Source organism: Protopterus annectens, chromosome 5.part0 (assembly GCF_019279795.1).
Source record: "Protopterus annectens isolate FY-2018-M chromosome 5.part0, PAN1.0, whole genome shotgun sequence".
Classification (NCBI taxonomy): Eukaryota; Metazoa; Chordata; order Ceratodontiformes; family Protopteridae; genus Protopterus; species Protopterus annectens.
The window spans coordinates 1036253322-1036275038 of record NC_056735.1 but is presented as its reverse complement, the minus strand read 5'-3'; positions in this window follow the sequence as shown (position 1 = coordinate 1036275038).

The window sequence follows — 21717 nt, the reverse complement described above, 5'->3', positions numbered from 1 at the left end:
TATGCTGCAGGATCACAAGGAAAGGCGCGGTCTCAAAGCAGACTATTTCTAAGTGGATAGGCCACCGCATTCCTTTCTTCTGTTCACAACATGGCAAGTCAGTGCCTAAGGGCAATAAGCCACATTCAACCAGAGCAGTAGCCATTTCAACAGCCTTCCTCAGGGGAGTACCAACCAAAGACATTTTAAAGGCTGCTACCTGGAGTTCAGTGCACACCTTTACAAAGCACTATCATTTGCCACTCTACTCTAAATCCAGGGCAGGCTTTGCCACTGCAGTTCTGCAAGGCCTCATAGCCACTTCTAATGCTATATTGGCTCCAGCCTCCCAACCATAGCTTTGAGATTCAACCCAAGTGTAATGACTGCAACAGTGAAACACTAAGAACATAGTACAGATATTCATCGTGTTACACTGCTGCAGTCATCACACTTGGGTTATCCTGCCGTCAGGCGATCCCGCAGTCGGACAGAGTTCCAAAGTCTTGGTCCGGCGTCGGTTGCTATCCCTTCTTCCCTGACGTCAGTGCACCAGGGGTATACAAGAGGCATCCAACGCCATTTTCTTCAGTCTTTATTGCCGCGCGGTGCCTGAAGCAGAAGCACTTCGCAAGTGCCGGTCGGCCAACTCCTGAGATTTTCAAATCGAATTTCAGACCGAAGTCTTCAATAAAGCTAAGTACACCGTTGGGGAACCTTTTCTTGCCTCAGTCCGATGTCAGAAAAAGTTAACAATTGCATTTCTTGTGGGAAGGAAATACCTCATAAGGACTTTCATTCTTGTTGTATTCCTTGCCTAGGCCCAGACCACGACGTCACAGGTTGTCGGTTTTGTGCTAGGTTTAATAAACAAACTATTAAACGTCTTGTTTGATTTCGCCCGACATTACTTGGGTAGGAAATTTAATTATATCATGCCGTCGGAGCAACCGGCGACTGGAATGCATAAAAAACGCAAGGATAAGGACAGGCAGCCGAGACCCAAACCAGACTCTGAGGCCTCTGCTGGGCCAGTCGCCGGTTCTCCTGTTTTCAATGAGGCGCCTACGCAACCCCTGACTACCGCTGATTTAGAACCTCAGACTGCTTCCGATTCCCAAGCGGAGATTACTAGGCCTCCACAGCCTTCATCTTTAGCCCCTTCCGACTCCAGGGCTGAAGGAGATTCCAGTGCAGTTGAAACGCCTTCAGTTGCATAAGGTGTCTTCAGACCGACTACACTCACCATTAAATCCTATGCAAAGCTTAAAACTCCTTTAAAAGCAAAAAAGGCTGTACAGCAGTCTCCAGTACAAGGCCCCATGCCTAAGAAACAGATGCTTAAGATGGCTTAAGATTTAATTACCCTAATCAGGGGTTCCCATCCCCCTCCTGATAAAAGGCCAAGACAGGTGGAGGATTACGCTTCCTCTGACCAGGTCTCAATTTCCTCAAGATTCTTCTGCGGAACAGGGATACTCTTTTCCTCCTTATGAAGACTCTGATGCTGAAGAGTCTATTCCCTCAACATCTCCCCCAGAAGACTACTCTTTTGGGGAAACTTTACATACCATTAGGGAACATTTCCATTGGGAAGGCCAGGATTACTCTGATTCTAAGAAAAGGCTCAGAGAGTTCCTTTTACTACCCCAGCACAGACCACTTGCTATCCCACCCATCTTAGACATTGTGGATGATGTTTATTTAGAATCTAGCCTAAACCCAGACTCTCTACCTCCTGCACCAACCAAACCAGACAGATACTACAGAGTCCCTGACTCTCACAAATTCCTATATAAAAGCCATGTTGCTGACCCAGAAACCATTTCCCAGGGTCCCAAAGGGGTTAAGGCCTCTATTGCTAAAAATCCTGTACCCTCTGAAAGGGATTCCAGAGCACTAGACAGATGGGGAGCGAAAGTATATACCTCAGCTACTCTAGCTATGAGGGCCTTAAATTGCCAGTTTCACATGCTGAAATATCGGCAATACCTGATGCCTCAATTAAAACAAAAAATGATCACGCATTCAGAGCAGCCTGATTTCAAGGAAATGCAAGATTTGTTGCATGCAGCTGAACGAGTGGGAAAACATACTTTGCAATGTGGATTTGATTCATTGCAGGCTTCCTGTAGAGCAGCAGTGACTGGGTCTGTCATATGTAGGCATGCTTGGTTAAAAGAACAAACCCTACCTGATCATGTTAAAGCAAAGTTATTGGATGCACCTTTACAGCAGAATGTTTTGTTTGGTGTAAAAGCAGAAGAGGTTTTAAAGAAAATGGAGGATAAGGCAAAATCTATGCAAATGGTCAAGGATTTTTTACAGGTTAAACCCCCTTGTTTCAGCAGAAATTGGCCAACAAAAAACTGGTCCTTTCCAGCTTTTGACAGACCACAGAGGGGCAAATACAAACGCCCAAGGGGCAGAGGTCAGTCACAAGGCCCTTACAAGCCTCGACAATGGGGTACCACAACCTAGAAAGGAGGAGAAGACAGGTCCCAGGCTATCAGAAGACAAACACAATGACTTAATCCTCAGACTGCCAAGCAAATCTCTTGGCAGCTCCCTTGGGAGGAAAATTAGCACTTTTTGCAGACAACTGGCACATCATCACAAAAGACAAATGGGTCCTAAATATTGTCTCACAAGGATACAGGTTCCACTTTCACACTTTCCACTTTCACACTTTACCAAGGATAAAAGGAATGCTAAACCTGCCACCAAATCAATGGGCAGAGGCTCAAAAACAAATTACAGCTCTCACGGACGACAGCCATTCAACAGGTACCTACACCGGAGCAAGGACAAGGATTTTACTCAAGACTCTTTCTATTCCCCAGAAAGGACAAAGCCTGGAGACCCATTCTGGACCTCTCAATTCTAAACACTTATCTGCAAGTACCCAAATTCAAGATGCTAACACTACAGCAACTTCTTCCCGTGTTGGGCAAGAAGGCTTGGCTAGTAACATTGGATCTCAAGGAGGCATACCTGCATGTCCCTATCAGACAAAATTGCAGAAGATACCTCCGATTTATTGCAGGTTCAACTCATCAATTCTCTGCACTGCCCTTTGGCTTATTTACTGCGCCCAGGGTCTTCACAAAATGCCTGGCACCAGTAATTGCATACTGCAGACAGAGGAATTCAAATATATCCATACCTGGACGACTGCCTTATTCAAGCAGAAAGCAAGGACATTCTTTTAAAGCATCTGGCGTTTGTCAAACACCTATTAAGTTGCCTGGAGTACACAGTAAACGAAAAGAAACCAAAATTAGTGCCCTCACAAGACAAAACATTCCTGGGTGCCAGCTTAAATACAATGGCCCAGATGGCTTATCTCACGCCAGACAAGCAAGAACAACTGACTCAATACTTCAAAATGATGGCAACAAAGACCCAACTCCCTGCAAGAAAAATTCTGCAGGCCTTGGGAATTCACGGCATCGTGCATACTACTAATACCATTTGCAAAACTGCATATGAGGAAATTACAATGGTACCTGAAAAGCGTATGGGCTCAACACAGCCACAGCTTGGAAACAATAATACCACTCATTCCCTGCCTTCAACAGGAGTATCTATGGTGGGCTCAGGCATGTCACCTCAACAAGGGTCAGCCTTTTATCTTACCCACAGCCAGGCAAACTATAACAACAGATGCATCGGATTATGCCTGGGAAGCACACATGGCAGGACAGTGCATTCAGGGCAAATGGTCTACAGATCAAAGGCATCTGCATATCAATCAAAAAGAGATGCTAGCTGTACAAAATGCCCTAACAGCTTTCAAGGACCTCCTACATCCAGGACAACTCCTAATAAAGACACACAGCACCACAGTAATGTGGTACATAAGCAAGGGGGCACACACTCCTACCCCCTATGCAGGCAAGCAGTGACCTTGTGGAACACAACACTGACCTACCAAAGTCAACTACAAGCACAATTCCTGCCAGGAAAGAAAAACACATTGGCAGACGATCTAAGCAGAAACATCATGGATCCTCATGAGTGGAAACTAGATCCACAAATATTCGCAATGATAACTCAAAAATGGGGGCGCCCAGACATAGATCTGTTTGCCAACCCCCAAAACTACCAACTTTGGAAATTTTGCACAAGGACATACCACCCGCTAGCTTGGAAAGTGGACGCCCTCTCATTCAGTTGGAAAACATTAACAGTGTATGCCTTTCCTCCACTGCCTCTTCTAGCAAAGATGCTGCTGAAAGCCAGATTAGAGAGGCCACAAATGATAGTCATTGCTCCAGACTGGCCACGCCCACACTGTTATCCAGTACTAAGGAACATGGCTCAAGGCCCACCATGGATTTTGCCTCAAATTCCTCACCTGCTCACTCAGCAAAACAATCCGATTCTACGCAGCCAGCTCAAGACTTTAAATCTGGCTGCATGGCAAATTACCTAAGCAACCAGTCAACACTTCTCTCTAAAGCTGTTATGGATGTCATCCTGGAGGCCAGGAGGCCCAGCACCAGGAAAACCTATTCAGACAAATGGAAAAGATTTTGCGCCTGGAACCAGGCTAAAGGCCAAAATCCCCTTGTTCCAAATATTCCTCAGATTCTACAATATTTAACTGAGATGTTGCACAAAGGACTTTCTTTTTCATCTATTAAGATCCATGCCTCAGCGATTTCAGCTCACTACTACACGGATCCTCCTATATTTTCACATCCACTGCTAAGACAGTACCTCAGAGGGGCTAAGAACATAAGACCGCCCTGGAGAGCACCAACACCCAACTTGGGATCTCAACTTTGTTCTGGAAAAGCTTACACTGCCGCCCTTTGAACCAGCTTTTACAGCTGATTTACAGTTTCTATCATGGAAAACTGCCCTGCTGCTAGCAATAACTTCAGAATGAAGAGTCTCAGAGCTACAGGCCCTGATGGCAGTGGAGCCTTTCATCATTTTTCATGAAGACAGTCGCTCTACGAACTTAACCCTTCCTTTATGCCAAAGGTGGTATCCAGTGTGGCCCTAAACCAAACCATTAATTTGCCCACCTTTTTCCCAAACCCCCAGAACAAAGGAGAAAGGCTCCTGCACTCTTTGGACATTCACAGGCAATTACATTACTACTTGGATAAAACCTAAGGCTTTCAGAAAATCTGACCGGTTCTTTGTATCCTATGCTGCAGGATCACAAGGAAAAGCTATCTCAAAACAGACCATTTCAAAATGGATAGGACACTGTATCCGTTTCTGCTACACACATCATGGGAAACCTGTGCCTGCTAGCATTAGGTCCCATTCCACCAGGGCTACAGCCACATCAACAGCCTTTCTCAGAGGGGTACCAACCAAGGATATTTTGGAGGCTGCAACTTGAGTTCAGTGCACACCTTCACCAAGTATCACTTACCTCTATACTCTAAAACCAGAGCTGGCTTTGCCACTGCAGTTCTGCATGGCCTACTAGCTTCTCCAAACCCTGTTTAGTTCCACCGCCCATCCTTAGCTTTGGGATTCAACCCAAGTGTGATGACTGCAGCAGTGTAACACGACGAACATAGTACAGTTTTGTACCTACCATAAATGTAGATGTTCGAGTGTTCACACTGCTGCAGTCCAGGTTACCCTCCCTTCATCCCCTCTGACCTAGCTGAACTTTTCTATACCTTTCTATCTTGTACAACCTTTGTGGTGTATTTGCTTGTAACTGAAGGTATTCCTTTTATTTCCTTTACATGTTTAATTAGCAATATGTATTGCCTACCTACTTGGGGGCACCTGACATCTGGGGCAAGAAAAACTGAAGAAAATGGCGTCGGATGCCTCTTATATAGCCCTGGCACACTGACGTCAGGGAAGAAGCGACAGCAACAGACGCTGGACCAAGACTTTGGAACTCTGGCCCGACTGCGGGACCACCTGACGGCAGGATAACCCAAGTGTGATGACTGCAGCAGTGTGAACACTCGAACATCTACATTTATAGTAGGTACAAAACTGTACTTTGTGTACACTTACCATAAATGTAGATGTTCGAGTGTATTCACTGTTGCAGTCCAGGTTACCCACCCACCATCCCCCATTTCTTTGCTGAAACTTATATGGACTTCTCTAATCTATACAATCTATGTGATGTATTTGCTTGTAGATGAAGGTATAATATATTTTGGTGCATGCATGTTTTATTGGCATATTTTTTAGCCTACCCTTTTGGGGGCACCTGACATCTGGGGCAAGAAAAACTGAAGAAAATGGCGTCGGCTGCATCTTTTATACCCCTGGCGCACTGACGTCAGGGAAGAGGTGACAGCAACCAACGCCGGACCTAGACTTTGGACTTCAGGCCGACTGAGGGTAGTCTGCCGGCAGGATAACACAAGTGTAATGACTGCAACAGTGAATACACTCGAACTTCCACATTTATAGTAAGTGTACACAACTGTACTTTCTCCTGATTAAAGAGATTCAAGAGTTTTTTTGATAACTTGGGAAAAAAGTGTGCTCTTCTGTAACACTTGCTTTTAGAATTCTCAGCTGTCAAGCTGTTATGTTGAAGTTTATGCTTGTGTCTTTTGAAAACTTATGGAATATTTTTGGCATCTGATCGGATTTTGTCATTTTCATTCTTTTCTCAACTGATGGGTTTCTTGGCAGCAATTACACTTGAGCTTCTCCCCTTACCCATAATGCCTCAGTGTCCTACAGTATCTCAGATCTCATTAGTCACTTCATGGCTTCACACATTGGTCCCATTATCTCAAGTACTTGGGGGTGTAGTTTGGGTGGACAGTAAGTGCTTTGGAGTTTTACTTTTCTTTCATATTATCTCTTTCTTTTCATTTCTCCTGCCTAGTGTTTCAAATTTCTTGCATTATGGCTTTCTTGTAATTTTTCCCTTTTTTATTCCTACCCTATAATTTTCCGTATCATTGTAGCTACTCTTTCCTCCTCCTTTCTTTCCTGCGCTTTCAAAGGATATTTTCAGATACCAGTGTTGGTATGTTTTCTCCTTTGGGACTAAACAGGGCAGTCTTTCTCTATTTTTTTTTTTTACCAAAATTGCTGTAAAACCTGTGTTTCAAAAAGTGCATTTCATTTAGGCATAAGATACCCAATTCTGATGCCCACAGGAAGTGCGTTTGTTTGGGTGCGGCCCACCTTCACAGTCAGTGATCATTTGCCCGGTTTTAATAGGGCTTTGCGTGACCAGCACAATAAACTTGTACTGAGAGGTTTGCTGCCTTCTACTACTACTACAACAGCTGCTGCTTCTTCTGATGTTCTTCGTTCCCCATTGCTGCAGTCCTAACTATTGGGTATAGTCCGCATCCAGTCGGCCCGAATACCAGAGTATAAGGCTGACGTCGGTCAGATAGACGTCAATGCGTCAGGGTACTACGCATGACCGACGTCATATCCTCAGTCTTTTTTGCCGCATGGTCCGATGCAGAAGCAGTTTTGCGAGTGCAGGTTGGCGTTCTGAAATATTTCCGAAACCGGAGTTTCAGACCAAACAGAGTTGGCTAAGTACCCGTTGGGGAACATTTTGGTTTTTCTTGCCTCAGTATTTTACGGATGTCAGAAAAGTGAATAACTGTATTTCTTGTGGGAAACAGATACCTCATAGGGATTACCATACCTTGTGTATACCTTGTTTAGGCCTGAGCACGGCGTTGTTGGTTGCCGCTCTTGTGCTAGGTTTAACAAACGCACTATTAAGAGGAGGTTAGACTGTGCCAGGTTAGTGTTTGGGAAGCGTTGCAATTATAAAATGCCGTCGGTTGCTCCGACGCCGCTTCCAAGAAGCGCAAGGACAAAACAGCGAAGCCTAGGGTTGATGAACCGCAGTCCCGGAGGTCGGTTCTTCAGAAGGCTCAGTGGAGCCAGAGGTTTTGCCAGGAGTTTCCATGGAGTCCCAGGCAGAAACTTTACTGTTACAGGATGTGCCTTCTCAGGAGGTAGGCCAGGCTGAGGGGCTTCTCAGGTGACTGTTCTTCCCTCTCTTCCCAAGGTAGTTAGAGCTTATCCTTCTCTTGAAAAAACTTCTTTGAGAGGTAGGGCTAGTTGAGTTTCAGTGGGCGGTTCTCCTAGCATTTCGGGTTCTGTACCTAAGAAACATATGCTTAAAATGGCAGAAGATTTGATTACTATGATTAGAGGTTCTATGCCCCCGCCTGATAAGAGGCCTAGGGTGGAGCGAGTTTGATAGTTTTGAACAGTGTTCAGAGGCTGCAGAGTCTACTGCGGAAGACTTGCAGGAGTATCCTACTTATTCTGATTCTGATGTGGATGATTCCACTCCTACAGCTTCTCCTCCTGAGGATTTCTCATTTCAGAGACTCTGCATTCCATGAGGGAGCACTTTAAATGGGAAGGCCAGGATTACTCTGATTCCAGGAAAAGGCTTAGGGAATTCTTGTTTTACCCCAGCATAGGCCCTTAGCTATTCCTCCTGTGTTGAATGTGGTGGAAGATATTTTGCAGAGGCTTCCTGAACCCTGACTCTTTGCCTCCTGCTCCTGTTAAACCTGATAGGTATTATAGGGTGCCCAAGCTCATAAGTATTTGTTTAAGAGTCCTAGGGCGGACCCAGAAACTATTTCTCAAGGGCCTAAAGGTGTTAAAGCTTCTGTGGTTAAAAATCCTGTTCCCACTGATAGAGGCAAGGGCTTTGGATAGGTGGGGAAAGAAAGTGTATACTTCTTCCACTCTAGCCATGAGAGCATTGAATTGTCAGTTTCACATGCTAAAATATCAGAATTATCTCCTTTCACAATTGAAATCTAAGGTGGATGCTTTGGCGGAAGGTATTGAGTGTAAAGAGTTGCTGGATTTGGTTCATGTGTCTGAACAAGTGGGTAAGCATTCTTTGCAATGTGGTTTTGATGCTGTACAGGCCTCCTCGAGGGTGGCTGCTACTAGTTCTGTTCTTCGCAGGCATGCCTGGTTGAAGGATCAGAATTTAGCTGAGCATGTTAAGACAAGGATTTTGGATGCTCCTTTACAGTCTGATGTGTTGTTTGGATCGCCTGTGGAAGCAGTTTTAAAGAAAATGGAGGACAAAGCTAAGTCTATGCAAACTGTTAAAGATTTTTGCAGGTGCAGCCACCAAGTTTAGTAGAAATTGGCCTGCTAAGGGGTGGACATATCCTGCTTATGATTCCCAGTCTAGGGGTAGGTCTAGGCGTGGTAGGGGCAGGGCTCAAGGTTCTTTAGGCCTAGAACAGGAGTTCACCTGCTCAGACTTCTGGTGAGGGCAGGGTCAGTCCTTTCGTAAACAGACCCAATGACCTGTCTTTTCAGCTGCCAGTAGATTCCCGTCTGGCAGCTCCTTTGGGAGGAAGACTGTCTCTTTTCAAAGAAAATTGGGATTTAATTACTCAAGACAAATGGGTGTTGGATATCATTCACCACGGTTACAGATTTCATTTCCATACAATGCCCCCTTTCAAAGGCATGCCAGACGTTCCTCCTCCACAAAGAAAAGAGGCTCACAAGCAAGTTTCTCAGTTACTCCAGATAGGGGCCATTCAGCCAGTCCCTGTATCAGAAAGGGGCCTAGGATTTTATTCTCGCCTGTTCCTAGTACCAAAGAAGGGGAACACGTGGAGGCCAATTTTGGATTTATCTCTCCTCAACACTTTTCTGGACATTCCCAAGTTCAAGATGTTGACGTTACAACAGCTTTTACCTCTGCTGGGCAAAGATCACTGGATGGTAACTTTAGATCTCAAGGAAGCTTACCTTCATGTGCCTATAAGGCTAAGTTGCAGGAAGTATCTGCGGTTTCGAGCTGGAAATTCTCATTATCAGTTCTCTGCATTGCCCTTTGGCTTATCTACTGCCCAGAGTATTCACAAAGGTTCTGGCTCCAGTGATAGCTTACTTCAGGCTTCAAGGAATTCAAATCTATCCTTACTTGGACGACTGCCTGATTCTGGCTCAAGAAAAGGAAGACCTTCTACAGCATCTGGAACATGTCATAGCAGTGCTAAGATGCCTAGGGTATTCTGTGAATGAAATAAAGTCCAGTCTAGTACCCTCTCAAGACATGTGCTTTCTGGGTGTGAGACTGAATACAGCAGCCCAGATGGCCTTTTTAACCCCGGACAAACAAAAGAGTCTAACACTTTACTTCCATCAACTATCTCATCAGTCCGTGCTGACTGCAAGGACAGTCCTTCAAGCATTAGGGTTCATGGCATCTTGTATTCTGGTGCTTCCCAATGCCAAACTGCATATGAGGAAGCTACAATGGTATCTCAAAAATGTATGGACACAGCACTGCCAGGATTTGGACACTGTCATTCAAATAATACCTTGCCTTCAAAAAGAATTTTTGTGGTGGGCTCAGGAATGTCACCTAAACAAGGGACTCTCTGTGACCCGCCAGAGGCGAGTCAGATTTTAACGACAGATGCCTCGGACATTGCTTGGGGAGCTCATCTAAATGGAAAGTGGATACAAGACAAGTGGCCTGCCAGACTACAGCATCTACATATCAACATGAAGGAGATGTTAGCAGTCCAGTTTGCATTAATGGCTTTCAAGGAGTTACTTCTTCCAGGGCAGGTGTTGATTCTAACAGACAACACAACTGTCATGTGGTACATCAACAAGCAAGGGGAACACATTCTTATCCTCTATGCAGGCAAGCAATGATTTTATGGGAGACTGCTAAGCTTGCAACTAACTCTTCAGGCAAGGTTTCTGCCGAGCACAGAACTCCTTAGCAGATGTGTTAAGCAGACAAATCATGGATCCCCACAGTGGAAACTGGATCTTCATGTATTTCAAACATTGACAGTGTCATGGGGAACTCCAGACATAGATCTGTTCGCTTCTCCACTAAACCACCAGCTGCCACAGTATTGCACAAAGGGGTTTCATCACACAGCTTGGAAAGTGGATGCTCTGTCTTTCAGTTGGAAAAACCTTCATGTGTATGCCTTTCCTCCTCTGCCTCTTCTTCCAAAGGTACTATTAAAGGTCAGACAAGACAGGCCAAGGATGATTTTGATAGCTCCAGATTGGCCTCGGCAACACTGGTACCCACTACTACGGAGTCTGGTAAGGAAGCCTCCATGGCCTTTACCTCTGATTCCTCATCTGTTATCTCAGAAGGATGGTCATCTGCTCAATGTCAAGCTTCACTCTCTTCATCTAACAGCCTGGCATCTTCTGTGTTGAAACACAGCAGGTCTCAACTTCCTCAACAAGTTTTAAATGTGATTATGGAAGCTAGAAGACCTAGTACAAGGAAAGTGTCAGAAAAATGGAAGAGGTTTTTATTTTGGAGTACAGCAAAGAATTTGCAGGTTTCTGAGCCTAATTTGAGTGTGGCTCTTCAATACCTTACTGAGTTATTGGACAAAGGTTTGTCCTTCTCTTCCATTAAGATTCATGCTGCAGCAATTTCAGCTCACTATGATTGTGACCCACCATTGTTTTCATCCTTTGTTCAAGCAGTTTCTTAGAGGGCAAAGAATATAAGACCCCAGAGCTCCTACTCCTGCTTGGGATCTCAATTTTGTGTTGGAAAACTTACTCTACAACCTTTTGAGCGGCTACTGCTGAATTGAAATACTTGTCATGGAAGACTGCTTTTCTGTTGGCTATTACTTCTGCAAGAAGGGTGTCTGAGTTGCAGGCCCTTATGGCAGTAGAGCCACTTTGATTTTCCATAAGGATAGGGTATCATTACGTACTAATCCTTCCTTTATGCCTAAGGTGGTTTCTAGTGTGGCTTTAAACCAAACTATTCATTTGCCTACTTTTTATGCAGACCCCCAAAATAAAGGGGAAAGGATTTTGCACACTTTAGATGTACACAGGCAATTGCGTTATTATTTAAGCAGGACTAAGGATTTTAGGCAGTCTCAGCAGTTGTTTGTTTCTTTTGCTTTGAGTTCACAGGGCAAGCCTGTGTCAAAACAAACTATTTCTAGGTGGATTGGCTTTTGCATTGCATTTTGTTATTCCCATCATGGCAAGGAGATTCCAGCTGGGATTAGGCCTCATTCCACTAGAGCTACTGCCACTTCAACAGCATTTCTAAGGGGGGTGGCAACTAAGGATATTTTGGAAGCAGCTACTTGGAGTTCAGTGCATACTTTCTCTAAGCATTATCACCTTCCTATCTACTCTAAGTCTAGGGCTGGTTTTGCCACAGCTGTTTTGCAAGGCATGTTGTCAGCTCCTGCTTCTTTATGATTTGCCAGCCTCCCTTACCTCTGCTTTGGGATTCTACCCAATAGTTAGGACTGCAGCAATGGGAACGAAGAACATAGTACAGTTTTGTACCTACCATAAATGTAGATGTTCGAGGATCCCATTGCTGCAGTTCACCTCCCTCCTTCCCTCTGTTTTAGGGGTGGTTGTGTAGGTGAGGTTACATGCTTATATTTTTGTATATATTCTTGTATATATTGTACATATTTTTAGTGCAGGTATTTTGGGCCTTGTCTTTTTAGGGTCTTCTGACATCTGGGGCAAGAAAAGACTGAGGATATGACGTCGGTCATGCGCATTAGTACCCTGACGTACTGACGTCAGTCTAATGCGCCCTGACCGACGTCAGCCTTATACTCTGGTATTCGGGCCGACTGGATGCGGACTATACCCAATAGTTAGGACTGCAGCAATGGGATCCTCGAACATCTACATTTATGGTAGGTACAAAACTGTACTTTTCAGGGACTCAAACCCCATCTAAGAAATTGAAGTCCTCTTCGGAGGCCAGGGAACACAGAAAACTGGCTCCAACCCTCTCTAATAATTCTCCGGTGCTGGAGCCACCGTCCAAAATTCAGAAAAATTGGATCCGACCCCTTCTGATCCGACTGTGGTGTCAGCTAAATCTCCAAGGATCTGATCTCCTTGGTTTTGATTGGAGCCCATCTTCCCTCGGCTCCGTTCTCCCTTCCTACAAGAACCCTTGAGGAGGTTGTCAAGCCCTCAGTCTGCCTCTTCCTCTGTCAGGTCCTCCTGGAGTCACAATATTCACAAATAAGACCAAGCTTGGCCACCCAACATGCCACATTGGTATGCGCCGCCCTATCCTATCAGCCCTTCTCAACAAAACCCCACAATCAATCTGATGTTAATATTCTTTCCATTCATCACTGATGGGTTCGGTTCTGAGCCCACGGAGGTGAGTCAGCCTTTTTACCAAGCTCACGCCAGCCAAAAAAACTCTTGAGCCAAGTCTCTACCCAGAATGCCCTTCTCCCTGTTACCTCCGATCTCGTTTGCTGCATAGCAGTAAAGCCGCATTTCAGCCGAGCTCTTAGCTGAGTGAAACTTTTTTGATAGTTGTGTGAAAAATTTTGGATAGCTTCATATTTTATTAAGCGATTAGTTTTTCTAGTGTCTTTTCTTCTGTCTGACCTTGTTTTTTCCTCTCTACCCGTAGTTACTGTTGGTACACTTTCAAGTGCCATTGTTGGTACGGCCTTCCTCCCTTACCCTTGTGGTATTTATTCAATACCATAGCTGGTATTGTTTAACCTATTAGCTGTCTTTTATTCTGGTGTTTCTTTTCTCTATCATACCAGTGTATTGTTATATTTATGATTTTTTTGAACGGAGTTGACTTTGATGATAGTTGGATTACACAGTTGGCCTGTGGTGCTTTTTTCTCTTATCAAGATGTCTGATAAGAAGGCTACTTCAGGTTTTAAGCTTTGTATTTTCATGCAAGGGCAAGTTGCCCAACAGTGATTTTCATGATGACTGTGTGTACTGTTTGGGAGTGTCCTACCTTTCGGTGCAACCACCATGTGACATTTGTCAGAGTTTCAGTCAACGCAGTCTTAATGAGCGCAAAAGTAAACTCATTCTGAAAGGGTTACTCAAGTCTCCCTTCTCAGAGGCCGCAAAAGTAAACTCATTCTGAAAGGGTTACTCAAGTCTCCCTTCTCAGAGGCCATTTCTGCGATGGAGGTCTCAACCCCTCCTTCTAAGGACAAAAAGAGATCCCACTCTGTTCCTTCTTCACCATCGGGTGATCAGAGCAAGCCTGGGAAATCAGAGGTCCCAAAGTTCTCTTCGGAGCATAAATCAGCCTCTTCAGTTCAGTCTTCTTCGGCTCTGACCATTTCAAAACCATTGGTACCGGCACCCAATGTTCTTCTTCTTTCACTGTTGCAATCATCACATTTGGGTTATCCTGCCAGGAGTAGCCCTCAGTTGGCCCGAATATGAGAGTGTTAGTATTTCTGCATCGGTTGCTGTCGCTCCAGGACTGACATCGGGTCATCAGTGATATAAAATAAGGCAGCCGACGCCATTACAGTCTTTCTTGCTGAGGAGCCCGAAGCAGAAGCAGTTCGCACGAGTGTCGGTCTGCCGCTACCTGAGTTTTTGTTTCCGAATTTGAAGTTGAAGTCTTCTAAAGCTACGTACCCCGTTGGGGATCCTTTTTTCTTGCTCTAACCGGTGTCAGAAAAAGTTAACTATTGTCTTGTCTGTGGAAAGCAAATACCACACAGAGATTTCCATTCTTACTGCATCACCTGTTTAGGTCCAGACCATGACGTCCCTCGCTGCCCGTCTTGTGCTTTGTTCAGTGCCCGAACTATTCGTCGTCGGGCCCTTATTGTAGCTAAATATTTTCGCTCTCAATCTCTGTATTCCAAAATTGCTTTGGTAAGCCATCCGACTACCGATCTTCCGAAAAAACATAAGGGTAAAGACAGAGACAGACTGCACAGGTCCAAAACTGCCGCCGACGCTTCCATTAAGCTAGTCGCCAGTTCGCTGGTACTCAGTGAGGCGCTTTCGCAGCCCCTGATGTCCGCGTCTGTGGATTTGCAGACCGCTACCGAGACCCTTTCGGAGTCCGGTATGCCGCGAGACTCTTCTTTGACTATGGAACCTGCAGATGTCTCTACCTTGGATGGGTCCAGAGCCGCGGGTCTATATTACAACCTCGAAGGTTTAATACTTCGAATGCATAAATATCGAACTTTATGCATCGAAGTATTAAACCATAGAACGGTTATAAAAAAATTACTAAAACAAAAAAAATTAAACAAAAGCATTTACACATGGGGGCAAGCCCCCCTGCACCCCCACACCCCCCGCTAGTTAAATATACCAACTCCAAGATCGCACAACATTGAAGTAAACGGAAATCTCCCTTTACGGAGATTTCCGTTTAAACATTCGATGTGCACTTTAGGTAATCTTGTGTTGACAATATCTTATTCGATATTGTCTGACTTCGAGATTTTGATATAAACCCAGAGCCGCTGTGCAGGCACTGGCTTCTGAGGAAATTCTTCACACTACCAATATTTAACACAAACTAACGACTTCTTTTGCGTCTTCAATTCTTTCTAAATCTACCATCTTTCTAAGGCCCAGTGTACGAGCTACACCTAAAAAAACTACGACCCTAACTCAAGCGCCAGCTTCCTTGCCACAATCACAGATACTTAAAATGGCGGAAGACCTTATTGTGCTGATTAGGGAAAGCCAGCCTTTCCCTTCTGAAAGGAAACGAGACTTGTCCCCAGCAGCGTTATCTGACTAAGAGTCCGACTGTGAGATTTCTGATTATGAAGACATGCCCTTACCTGCTTATGAGGATTCAGATGCAGAGGAATCCATTCCTTCAGACTCTTCTCCAGAGGATTTTTCTTTTGGTGAAAACCTGCATACTTTGAGAGAGCATTTCCATTGGGAATGCCAGGATTATCCTCAGTCTAAAAAGAGACTCGGAATTTTTAAATTTACTTCGGCACAGACCCTTGGCTATCCCTCCTGTTCTGGATGTTGTGGATGATGTCTTTGTGGAATCCACTCTAACTCCTGATACTTTACTCCCTGCTCCCAGGAAACTTGACAGATACTACAGAGTCCCTGCCTCTCACACATTTCTTTTCAAGAATCCTACTGCTGACCCAGAGGTCATCTCCCAATGATCTAAAGGAGTAAAAGCAACTACAGCTAAGAATCCCACTCCCTTGGACAGGGATTCCCGAGTGTTAGACAGATGGGGTAAAAAAGTATACACCTCTGCAACTCTTGCAATTAGAGCATTAAATTGTCAGTTCCGCATGCTGAAATACCAGCAACATACTATGGAACGTATTAAGCAAAAGTTATCTACCTTCCCTGACTGTGCAGAAAATAAAGAATTACAGTAGCTTATGCAATCTGCAAGCCAAGTCAGCAAGCATACTTTGCAATGTGGGTTTGACGCCCTAGAAGTATCTTGCAGGGCAGCAGTCACAGGTTCTGTACTTAGAAGGCATGCCTGGCTTAAGGAACAGACCTTGTCAGACCATGTCGCATCAAAATTATTAGACGCACCTCTGAACAAAGACCATCTGTTCAGCACCAAAGCAGAAGAGGTTTTAAAAACGATGGAAGAAAAAGTTAAGTCTATGCAGACAGTCAAAGATTTTTTGAAAGTACAGCCTCCAGGATTCAGTAGGCATTGCCGCTCAAAACATTGGTCCTTTCAAGCCCCCTCAAGGCCACCTCAGACTCACTAGACCTAGGGGAAACAGGCCCCCCCCCCAGACAGCAGTCTCAGGGAATGCAGAGAACTAAGCAATGGAGTACCTCCACATCTAAAACAGGGAGTGCTAAGCCACCCCCTTATGGAAAGAATTCACAATGACTTCTCAACTCCTCCCCTCACCTCTGCCCAATTGTTCGTGCCCCTAGGAGGAAAACTTGCCCACCATGCAAAAAACTGGGCCTCCATCACCGGTTATCAATGGGTCCTCAACATAGTATCTCAGGGGTACAAATTTTTTTTCCACACGCTGCCAACCCCAAAAGCGTTCCCAGATCTTCCACCAAACCAGTGGACAGAGGCACAAAACCAAGTTCAGTCACTGCTCTCCATATGGGCAATTCAGCCTGTTCCTGAAGAACAGATAGGCCAAGGTTTTTATTCCAGACTTTTCCTGGTACCCAGAAAAGAGGGCACCTGGCACCCAATCTTCAATCTATCCATTCTAAACACCTTCCTGGTGGTACCAAAATTCAAAATGCTCACCCTACAGCAGCTTTTCCCTATGCTGTCCAGAGATGCCTGGTTAGCCACCCTAGATCTAAAGGAGGCCTGTCTGCATATCCCAATCAGGGACTCCTGCAGGAAATATCTACGTTTCAGGGCAGGATCTATGCATTATCAGTTCTCTGCACTTCCCTTTGGCTTATCCACTGTTGCCAGAATTTTCAGAAAATGCCTGGCTCCAGCCATTTCCTTTTGCAGACAAAGAAATATTCAAATTTACCCCTACTTGGACGACTGCCTGACTCTGGCAGAAAGCCAGAAAAAGCTGTGGCAGCACCTGACATTTGTAAAGGACCTTCTAACCTCACTGGGGTACGAGATCAATGAAAAGAAATCCAAACTAGTCCCCAGTCAAAACGGGAGCAAGCTTGGACAGAGCATCTCAGGTGGCATTCCTTACTCCAGAAAAACAAGCCTGACAGGCTACTTCTCTCAAATGGCAACAGAACCCAGTTGTCCACAAGGAAAATCCTGCAAGCTCTAGGGTTCATGGCCTCCTGCATTCTACTCATTCCATATGCCAGACTGCATGTGAGGAAACTTCAGTGGTACTTAAAAAGCCTTTGGTACCATCATTCTCAGGACCTGGAAACCTATGATACCTTGTCTAAGCAAAGAGTTCCTTTGGTGGGCAGCAGCATGCAACCACAACAAGGGGCTTCCCTTTACATAACCCTATGCCACCCAGACCCTAACCACAGACGCATCAGACTATGCCTGGGATGCACATCTGGACGGCAGGTGCATTCAGGGCCACTGGAGCCCAAATCAAATTCATCTGCACATCAACCAGAAAGAGATGCTAGCTGTTCAGCATGCTGTAACAGCTTCAGATCCCTACTCTCTCCGGGGCCTATTCTTATCAAAACCGACAACACTACAGTGATGTGGTACATCAACAAGCAGGGGGGAACCCACTCTGCAGGCTTGCCATGACCCTTTGGAACATGGCCTCAGCCATGCATATTCACCTGCAAGCCCAATTCCTGCCAGGCAACCAAAACTCTCTGGCAGACAACTCAAGCAGAAGTCTCCTAGACCCACACGAATGACAATTAAACCACAACACTTTCAGTGTTGTGACCCAGAAATGGGGTACCCCAAAGATGGACCTATTTGCCTCCCTCTACAACCTCTAGCTCAGTAAATTTCTGCACCAGGGAACCTCACAGCAAGGCCTGGGAAGTGGATGCCATGTCCTTCCACTGGGAATGCACCCCCCCTTCCTCCTCTTACCAGATTACTACTCAAAATAAGGGGAGAGAGACCAAGGGCAATCCTGATTGCCCCAGACTGGCCATGCCAGCACTGGTACCCACTACTTCGCAGTCTGTCTCCGTTGCCTCCATGGCACCTCCCGCAGATTCCAACTCTCCTGACTCAACAGGAGGGAAAGTTCTTGCACCCACAATTGCACAACCTGAACCTGGCAGCCTAGCTTATTTCTTGACTTCTCATCCAGTGGCCAGCCTAAGCAAGCAGGTCCTGAATGTGTTATACTTGAAGCCAGATGACCCAGTACTGGAAAATCCTATGCTGACAAGTGGAAAAGGTATTGTTCCTGGATCCAGACTAAAGGAGCTGACCCAGCACAGCCATCCTTACCGCTCACCCTGGATTACCTAGCAGACCCTACTCCACAGGGGCCTTTCCTTCTCTTCCAATAAAATCCATGCCTCTGCCATCTCTGCATGTTATAGCACTGAGCCATCTCTCTTCTCACACCCTCTAATCAAGCATTTCCTGAGAGGGGCTAACAACTTAAGGCCACCAAGAGGAGTCCCTACCCCTGCTTGGGACCTTAAGTTTGTGTTGGAAAAGCCCCCCCCCCCCTTGAGCTGCAGCTTCAACAGAGTTAAAATTCCTTTCTTGGAAAGCAGCCTTGCTTTTGGCCATCACTTTAGCTAGAAGAGTGTCTGAGCTACAAGCACTTATGGCTGTGGAACCCTTCATCATTTTCCATGCTGACAGGATCTCCCTCAGGACTAACCCAACTTTCATGCCCAAAGGTGGTGTCCAGTGTGGCTCTCAACCAATCTATTCATTTGCCCACCTTTTTCCCTAAACCTCTAAATAAGGGGGAAAGGATCTTGCACTCTCTAGATGTGCACAGACAGCTCAGATTCTACCTGGATAGGACTAAGCCCTTTAGGAAGTCTGTCCAGTTACTAGTCAGCTTTGCACCAGGGGCAGAGGGCAAGGCCATATCAAAACAAACCATCTCCAAATGGATAGCACACTGTATCCGTTTCTGTTACAAGCACCATGGGAAACCACCCCCACAGGGGGACAGAACACATTCCACTAGGGCAGATTCAACCTCTACAGCCTTTCTCAGAGGAGTCCCTGCCAGGGACATTCTGGAAGCTGCAACATGGAGTTCTGTTCATACCTTCACCAAGCATCAACACCTGCCTATCTTTTCCAAATCCAGGGCAGGCTTTGCATCTGCAGTCCTGCAGGGCATACTAGCCAGCCCCAACTCTGTTTGACTGCTTCCACCCACCCTTCAGCTTTGGGAATCAACCCAAGTATGATGACTGCAACAGTGAAACACGAAGAACATAGTAAAGTTGTGTGCACTTACCGTAAATGTAGATGTTCGAGTGTATTCACTGTTGCAGTCCTGTTTTCCCACCCTCCAAGCCCCCTTTTCTCTTTCTCTCTTCCTCGCTCCTTATAGGGCTATTGATATTTACTTTTTACTGGTGGTGGTATTCCACCATAGCTTAGCTCCCTATTTGGGGGCTCCAGTCATTTGGGGCAAGAAAAACTGGTGTGATGGCGTTGGCTGCTTGTTTTTATACCACTGACGACCTGACGTCACTCCTGAAGCGGCAGCAACTGACGCAGAAATACTAAGCCTTTGGTATTCGGGCTGACAGCAACTGACACAGAAATACTAAGCCTCTGGTATTCGGGCCGACAGCAACTGACACAGAAATACTAAGCCTCTGGTATTCCGGCCGACTGAGGGCTACCCCTGGCAGGATAACCCAAGTGTGATGACTGCAACAGCGAACACACTCTAACATCTACATTTATGGTAAGTGTACACAACTGTACTTTCTCATGAGTGCTGGTCTGCCACTACCTGAGGTTTCGTTTCCGAATTGAAGTTGAAGTCTTCTGAAGCTAAGTACTCCATTGGGGATCCTTTTTTCTTGCTCTAACAGATGTCAGAAAAAGTTAACAATTGTCTCACCTGTGGAAAGCAAATACCACACCGAGATTTCCATTTTTGCTGTGTCCCCTCTTTAGGCCCAGACCACAATGTCCCCCGCTGTCGTTTTTGTGCTTTGTTCAACGCCAGAACTATACATCTCTGGGCCCTTATTGTAGCTAGATATTTCGCTCCCAGTCCTCGAATTCAGATATGGCTTCGGTAAGCCATCCGACTACCGATCTTCCAAAAAAATGTAAGAATAAAGACTACAGACCGCACAGGTCCAAAACTGCCGACGCTTCCACTAAGCTAGTCGTCAGTTCTCCAGTCCTCAGGTGCTTTCGCAGTCCCTGATACCTGCTTCTCTGGATTCGCAGGCCGCAACAAAGACCTTTTTGGAGTCCGGTATGCCGCAAGACTCTTCTTCAACTAAGGATCCTGCGGATGTCTCTAACTTGGTTGAGTCTGGAGCTGCTGAGCAAGCACCGGCTTCCAAGGAAGTACTTCGCATTACCGATACTAGACACAGACTGACAACTTATTTCGCGTCGTCGTTCTTTCTAAAGCTACTGAGTTTCTAAGGCCCTGGGTACGAACCACTTCTTTGCTTCAATCCCCAATGCTTCAAATGGCGGAAGACCTTATTATGCTTATTAGGGGAAGCCAGGCTACCCCTTCCAAAAGAAAGAGACTTGTCCCCAGTAGTTTTATCTGAACAGGAGTCTGGTGACTTTGATGTGTCTGAATATGAAGGTATGCAATCCCTCTCTGCTTATGAGCATTCGGATGCAGAGGAATCCATTCCTTCTGCCTCTCCACCCAAGGATTTTTCATTTGGGAAAACCCTTCATACTTTAATGGAGCATTTCCAGTGGGAATGCCAAGACTATCCTCGGTCAACAAAGAGACTCGGGGAATTCTTAGATTTACCGCAGCACAGACGTTTGGCCATTCCTCCTGTCCTGGATGTTGTGGATGTTTTTTATGGAATCCAGTTTGACTCCTGACACCCTTCCTCCTGATGTCCTTCATGGATGCATCTGCAGTCATAACAACCGGGTTGTCCTGTCGTCAGGCAGCCCGTCAGTCGGCCGGATTCCAAAGTCCGGGTCCGGCTTCGGCTGATGTCGCACTTCACCCAACGTCATCTCTGTTGGTCTTCGGGTATAAAAGCATCAGCCGACGCCATTTTCCTCCGTCTTTCTTGCCGTGGCGAAGCAGAAGCTGTTCGCAAGTGCCGGTCGGTCGGATCCAGAGATTATTTCTACGAATACTACTCAAGACTTCTAAAGCTAAGTACCCGTGGGGACTCTTTCTTGCCTCAGCCGATGTCAGAAAAAGTTAATAATTGTTTAACCTGTGGGAAACAAATACCTCATAAAGATTTCCACTCTTACTGTCTACCTTGTTTAGGCCCAGCCCACGACGTAGCAGCCTGTTCGCCTGTGCTTCTTTCAACCGACGAACGCTTAGGCGTCGGTCGGAGTTTGCAGAACAGTTTTCGGTTCTGATTTTGCGTACATTATGCCGCCGGATCCTCCGACTA